Here is a 7,899-nt window from a genome sequence, read left to right on the forward strand (position 1 = left end):
TTAACACTCACCATAAATCCTATTCTGTGATGCAAACAGTAGGTAGATGAGGTGCAGCTGCCTGCTGCCTCGCCCTCTTACTTATGTCAAGGGCCCTGCTTGCCATTAGTCCTCTTCCTGGGGCTTCCTCATCAGTCAGCCTTCTGCTTCAGATGGGGCTAGCCTCAGTGACCCTTGTCACCTTCTTTGTCTGGATAAGGTCAGTCACCAAGCCAAGAGTCACCTTAGCATTAAACAGTCACATGGCAAGGTGGCTCATAGTGGGTACCTAGATATCTGAAATCTCCGGACCTGCTTCCTGCCACACCCTGTGTGCTCCGTCATACTCATCCTCCAGAGACAACCCAGCTCAGACACCTGTGGCAATTCTTTCTTCCAACTGATCTCTTTCTTTCTCTTTCTCTTTTGTTCTCTCCTCTCCTTCTCTTTCTTCTTCTCTTTCTCCTTCTCCCTCTCTCTCTCTTTCTCTTTCTCCTCTTTTTTCTTCTCTTTCTCCTTCCTCTCTCTCTCTTTCTCTCTCTCTCTCTCTCTCTCCTCCTCCTCCTCCTCTCCATCTCCCTTCCCCTTGTAGCCCAGGCTGGCCTTAAACTCTTCATTTTCCTGTCATATTCTCACATGTGCTGGAATAACAGATATGTGCTAGAATTTCACCACAGAATTTCTACCCTTAATCTCCGAGCAGTAATTGCTGTCCCTGTTTTCACTCTTCAGTTATTACACATTCTCAACCCACTTTTTGTTCCTTACTGCCTTTTTCATGGAAATACCCAGCCAAACATTTGTTAAATGAAAGGAATCACCTTAGGAAGTGGGGGTTCACCTTTTGTCTCTCAAAGCGAAGCCTCGGATTTTCCCATTGACTCTCTTGAGTGGATGGCTGCCCGGCCTGGGCCCACTCCCTGCTCTACCTCTGCAGCACGCCAGGAATGGTGTGAGGTCTTAGGCAACTTCACAGCACCCCTGGGGGCAGGTTTGATCGCTGTTTCAAAAGGAGGAGATGGCAATCAGAAGGCAAAGGGCATTGTGCCCAAGATCCCACAGCTGGAAGGAGAAAACCATTAGCTTTGTTTTCTGCCCCCTCCCCCGGCTGTTTTCTATTTTATTTACTTATTTATTTAGTTTTGGTTTTTTGAGACAGGATTTCTCTGTGTGACCTGCCTCTGCCTCCAGGAGTGCTGGGATTACAGGCATACACCATCATGCCCGGCTTTTGGCTGTTTTTCTAAATGAAGCATGTTCCTTTTTGTGGGATCAGTCATTGTTTGGCAGAGCTGGGAAGACCGGCTTCTGCAGATTGTCTCCTTCCTTGAACAGGGAGGAAAGCAGCTAGCAACAATGGCTGAATGATAAAATGAGCAAGAAACAGCCTTAACCGAAGGACTGTAGCTCCCAGGACATGCTGCTCTACTGGCTTGACTGGGAATCCCTGGTCTCCGCTTATGAGCCACCTCCTCAGTGAGGCCCCACCTTTTCAATCCCGTAGGATTTTATACTTCTTTTCCACACAGTCACTATCTTTTTATAATTCCTTTTAATCTTCCTGTTACTGTGTGTGTGTGTGTGTAGGTGTCTTCCTCTATTGCTTTTCTCCTTTTGTGTTTGAAATAAGGTCTGTCTGTGAACCTAGAGCCCACATGCCCACCCATTTGGTCTCAACCGGCTGGTCACAAACCCCTAGGATCCTTCTGTCTCAGCCTCTCATTGCCGTGATCACAGATTCCCAGCACCAGTCTTGTTAGCTTTTACTCATTGCTGGGGATCCACGTTCGGTTCCTGAGGCTCCTGAAGCAAGCACTTTATCTACTATCTTAGGGCTGCTATTGCTGGGATGAAGCACCATGACAAAAGCAAGTTGGGGAGAAAGAGTTTATTTGGCTCACCCTTCCACATCATAGTCAGTCGTTGAAAGAAGTCAGGGCAGGAGCTCAGGGCAGGACCCTGAAGCCTGGAGCTGATGCAGAGGCCATGGAGGACTTACTGGCTTGCTCCTCATGCTCAGCTTGCTTGTTTATAGAACCCAGAGCCACCAGCCTGGGCTCTGTAGAACCACTTACAATAGGCTGGACCCTTCCCAATTAATCACTAATTAAGAAAATGCCCTACAGGTTTGCCCACAGCCAAGTCTTATAGAGGCGTTTTCTCAGTCGAGGCTTGCTGTTTCTGATGGCTCTAGTTTATGTCAAATCGGCATAAAACCTATCACACACCTGCTCTACCCATCGCCCAGCCCCACTCACTGTCTGTCCGTGTATGCTGTTAGGGTCTAATTTCCAAAGCCCAGTTTGCACATCTACCCTTCTAACTCTGCTCCCCAGGAGACTGACTGAAAACTGCCCTAACCTTTCCTCTGGCTTACCAAGTTCTTCTAGAAAGAATAGTGACCAGTGAGAGAGCAAGTGGGGATAGCTCATAGAGTAAACGCTCGGGGATAAAAACAAATTAGTGTTTATTGGATTTTCATGCCCCTTTCCCATAATTTTACCAAGGCATGGATGAAAGGCAGATTTCAGTAATTATTATGTCCTGGTAGTCTCAGGTGGGAAAAATGTGAACCGACTAGAAAGAGAGGAGAATTGGCCTGGGCGAGGCCTCAAGGCAAAGACAGCAGGACAGTAGGGTACTGAAAACCCTGTCCCATACCTCCACAGGGGGCTGATCCTGAGAGACCCCTAGAGCCCTGGCCCGCCCCTCTCCCCATTCCCACTGGGGAAGGCTCTCTGGGAAGAAGGCAGGTCAGGAGCCTAAGTGACCTTTCACACCTCAGACAAGCTAAGTTTGTTTTCTGCCTTTCTGTCCAGGGCTCAGATGGGGAGGGGTGCGGAGGATGGGGTGGGCCTTTTCCATTCTCTTGGTACAAATACCCCAGAGGAGCTGAAGTGGAGGGAGTAAAGGATCTATTTATTTTGGCTCAGGAGGGACAATGTAAGCAGATGGTCTTTGATGGGATTAGCGGCGTAATCTCCGAGACCCTGGTAAATTGGAAAATGATCCATTATATTCCAGAACCTTTGGCGGCTTCAGCTCTTGGGGAGGGAGGGGCAGGCTGAGGGGCACCTTGTTAGAATGGACCCCTCTGAGAGCAGTGGAATCCTGCGCTGGAGAATTTGGAGGGGGGAGGTCCTTAGATTCTATTTTTTTGGAGACAGAAATAAGGACCCTGGCCCTGTAGCCTCACTTTTCTTCTGCATGTGCTGGACAGTCCTCATAGCCAACCCATCAGCCCCGTCTGCAGGCCAGGAGGGGGATAATGTCACTGAATCTCTCGCCTTGGAAGAAAAGAAAACCCTTAGAATTCAAGGTCTGTCTGCCTCAAGCTCTCCACCCATGACCTCTCCCGCATCTAGCTGTAGCCCAAGCCTACCTTGTCCTCTTTCACAGTGTACAGCGGACCCCCAGGGGAGAGCAACAGCTACTGGGGCCTGGGAAACTAGAGGAGACAGGGAGCGCTCCCCTCTACATGGCGCTTACCAGGCGCCAGGCACAGTGGGGCTGTGGGTGCTGGCGAATGTTGAGCCACACAACTTAGTGGTGGCCCCTTTCGACCGGCTTCTTGCAATCTATATATTAAAAAAAAAAAAAAAATGGATTACAGAATTCCGCGCAGACCTGGCCCGGAGTGGGTGGGAGGGCCCTGAGAGGATTGGAGCAGGGTGGGTGACTTACCTGAGCTCACTCAAGCTAGTGAGAGGAGACAACCTGCACACCACGGCCTTTCTGCTTCTGCTTCCTCCTGTCATCTCCTCACCGTGCTTCCCTTTCAGGCTGTCACTCTCCACACGTCTGTCTGTCCCGCAGGTAGGTAGTGTTATCTAGCTCATTCAGTTTTAGCACTTTCATCCAACACGATGCCGTAAAGTCTATTCACGCTGACAAACGTCTACATTTTCCTTTACTGAACACCACCTTGTTTATTTACTTCAGCATGTTATTTCCCCAGCTTTGTTTATTTTGTTTGTTTAAGATACGGTCTCCCTGTGTACCTCCAGCCTGGAACTCGCTACATAGATGAGGCGGTCCTCAAATTTAGGAACCATCTCTGCATATGTGTCCCCAGGCACACACATTACAGGCATACACCATGCCTGGTTCAGACTCCCCAGTGTCGGGGATCTGAGCGAATTTAATACACCAATAGACTTTACTTCGACTATTAAAAACCGAAACATAGAGCTAAACGTCGCGCCCTGCGCTTGTAATCCCAGCGCTTGGAAGGTGGAGGTAGGCGGATGAGTTCAAGGCTCTCCGTGACTATATAAGGAGTTCCAGGCCAGCCTGGGCCTCTATAGGCATTATCGAAAACAAAAAAGCAAAAACTACAAAGGGGGGGGAAAAAACCAAAGCACGATTAAAATATGTTACTATCTTCACACTTTTCCCAAAATAAACTCACATATAAGGAAGGCGGGGACCGGTGTTATAGTGCTTGCCTAGTGCACACGGCCTAAGGGTCAATTCCCACAGCGCCCACATGCACGCCGAACACACTCGCACAGTGAAAAGGGCTACACATTATTAAGAAATACCAAGTATTTAAGCCAAGGGGACTGTTGTGGGTTCAAGGCTAGCCAGAGCAATAAGCAAAACTCCGCTAATGCTGCCGCTGGCGCGCGCGGCAGCCCAAGTTCAGCTCCGCGGAAGGTGCACCAGCCCGGGCTGGGCACGTGGCGAGTGCGGCGCGCGGGCCGGGCAGGAGGAAGGGCAGCAGCCCCGAGATCCCCGCGTTCGAGCGGGCGCCTCGGGCGGGGCCTGCGAGGACTCGCGCGGCACTCGCGCGGCCGGGGCCGTGTTCTGGGCCGCGTTTTAGAGCGACCGGGCAGCGTGTGTATCTCGGAGGGAAGCGGCGGGCCCAGGGAGGAGGGCTGCGAGGGGCAGCCGTCCACCCGGCCCCGCACCGGGCGGAGAGAGGAGGCTGGGCCGCTGGACCGCCGTCCCCGAGCCAGCCACCCGCCCCGCCCGGCGGAAGCCCGGGGCGGCCACAGCCGCGGCCCTGAGCAGGGCCACCTCGCCCGGCCACCTCGCCCAGCCAGCCGCTGCGGGGCCGCGGCAGCCGGGAGCCCCGGGCCGCAGAGGACCGCGGAGCAGCGGCCTCCCCATCCTGAGCCGGGACGCTCGGCGCGACCCGGGCGCCCCGGGGCGGGGGGTGGGGCGGCCTCGGGACCCCCGCCGCGCCTGGGCCGGGCGGCGAGGGCGCTCTTCGTCCGAGCGAGGTCCGGGCGGCGAGCGAGCAGCCGGGCTCCCGCTCCCACCCTCCCGCGCTCGCCCCGTCGAGGCCCTTCCAGGGCCCCCCGCCCCTCCCGGCCGGGCGTCCCGCAGTCCTAACCGCACCTATCACTGTGGTAGTCTCTCTTCCTGTTGAATTTAGCACCCCCCTCTCTCTCTTTTGTTTTAATATTTCATTTCTTTCCAGGTCGGTCTCTTTTTTTTAAAAAAAAAATCTGTTTCCGGGTGTCTCCCCCCCTATCTCCTCCCCCCCTCATTCCCTTGCTCCCTCGCAGGGGTTTTGATTTTCTCTCCTCCCCACTTCAGGGACAGGAGACCCACGCACGGCAGCGTCCTCTGTGAGCGGCCGGGGAGAGCAGGCCGCAGGGACGGCCTCCCGCCAGGACCTGTTCCTCCGCGCTCCCGCACTTCCTCGCAGGGCGCCTGAGCCCGTCCCAGCTGGGCCGCCCCGCACACTGCGCCATCACACGGACTTGGCTGGGCCATAGCTGGGGCTGTCACAGAGGAGCCTGCTCAGAGCTCCTCAGGGTGGAGATGGGGTGTCTGCAGGGACCCACAAGCCTCTAGTTACCTGGGAGCTCCAGGCCAACTCAAGCGAACTTTTCCTGCGCACCCCGATCCCCCAAATCAGAACGTTTCATGAAGCCCCAAAGTGTACACACCGAACCTGGCCGTACACTTGCTCATGTTGGGTCTGCACCAATCAGCACACAGAGGCTACGCACTGAGACTGTAAGTGGGGTGCAGACAGGTGAACCCACACCCAGGAAGGGGGCGCCTTTCTGTGTCAGTGTTGACTTAGTGGTAGTGGTGACGCTGGGAGCAGAACTTGGTAGGGAAAGGGACAGAGGACCACATACACCCACCCGGATTCATTTCCTCTGCCAAACCTGGGATTGAGGTGGGAGCAGCTGCTCAGCAGCACGACCAAAACCCAGAGGACTACCCAACTCTCAGAGTGACTATCAGACCCAGACAATTCTGACCACCCGTTCTGCACCAAGACAGAGCCATTCCATTTGCCTGCGAGAGGAATGCCTGCCGTCCTACCCGCATCAAACGCAGAGCTGGCGTTTAACCAGCGTCCGCACGTGGAGATCTTTTACGTGAAAACCAAAGCTGCATACGGCTCTGGGAATAATACAGATGTGTGGGTCCTGACGCAGGCAGGGAGGCCGAATGGGGCATTCTGCAGCTTCTAGGCACTGACACCAAGCTGGCATGCTAGCTCTGCCTCTCCACACAGGGTGGAAGAGACTGCTGCCTTGCCTGTGCGGTTGCTTATAATGGTTTACCACTGATTCACATAGAAATAATACCTAATAACTGAGGGCTGCTTCAGGGAGAGACTGTGGGGTGAAGGGTTGTCTGAGCTGTACCTCCAGCTCTCAGGTTCCAAATGTCAAAGTGGTAGCTAGACATGCCTGGCTGATGTATACAGACTCTATCCGATGGAAAAAAACAGATCTGGTCACACAGAGGTCCTGCAGAAGACCAGCTGTGCACAGTTACTGGCGTCCAATCTAACTGCTGGGGGGAGCAGTGCGAGAGATGTCGAGGGCACAAGTTATTTACACAGCTCTGGGGGTCTGGGGATTAATTATCACATGGAAGGACTACAGAGGTAAGAAAGTCTATGGGCCCTAAGCTAGCTGTCCCACCTGTGTGTGAAACCTGTGTGGGACAGTCTCCTCCTGCCATCAAAGTGACTCCAGATTAGTGAAGCGCCAGGTGTGCTTGGTGACGCTGCTTTCCGGTTCCTGCACTGAACAGAAGGAAGGGCAGAGCAGAGGAAAAGGCCCTGTCCCAGCTCGTTCCTGTGGGGTAGGAACTGAGAGCTCAGCCCCTGGGGCTGGCCGACAGTCTCCGCAGCTGCTCTGTCCTCAGCCAGGCTCCAGTGCCTCCAGCACCCTTCCCTCATCCCACAGGAAGTGCTCCCCATTTTTGTGTTTGTTTCTCCTCATTCTGTTTTCCCATCCTCCAGCTTCTGCCTCTGCAGCTCTTTCACGATGTGTTTCCTATGCTTCAGCTCTTCCACTCAACGTGGCCACAAAGAAAGTGGCTGGAGCAGGTGTGAAGGCCGGTGAAGACACTCATGGCGGCGGTGAAATCTTGAGTGGTAAACCCTGTACAAAGTACAGGTTCTTTTCACACAAACCTCTGAGTAAAGCCCTGAGGCTCTTTCCTTTCCTTTATTTTATTTTATTTTCTGGCTCCTGCTTCTTCGAATATTTATGTGCATTTCTCTCAGGGACATTTTAGACCATGCCGTAATTTCAGGGACCCCTCCCCACTGTTGCCTTTGTAGAGTGCAAAGGCTTCATAGATGCCAGATGGATGGACAGGGAGAGGGAGAGGGAGGGGGACTTGACAGAGATACCTCTAGGGCAAAAGAGAAGAGTGGAGAGGGCTTGTGGTTAAAGAACTTGCTGCTCAAGCCTGAAGACCTACCGAGGCCGACCGACTGAAGTTCAGTCCCTGAGAGCCAAGGGACGGAAGCAGAGAGCCTGCCGCCCTCAGCTGTCCCCTGAACATGTGTACACAGCAGCAATCCCACAATAAAAAATGAATGTGCTAGATGGACATTTAAAGAGCTTTGGGGTCCATCGCAGAGAAACACTCCCTTAGGAGCTGGAGGCTGCCTCTGAGCAGCACGGGAGTGGGGTGGTGTCACTCTGG

The sequence above is a fragment of the Meriones unguiculatus genome, chromosome 2 (assembly GCF_030254825.1).
Source record: "Meriones unguiculatus strain TT.TT164.6M chromosome 2, Bangor_MerUng_6.1, whole genome shotgun sequence".
NCBI classification, from domain to species: Eukaryota; Metazoa; Chordata; class Mammalia; order Rodentia; family Muridae; genus Meriones; species Meriones unguiculatus.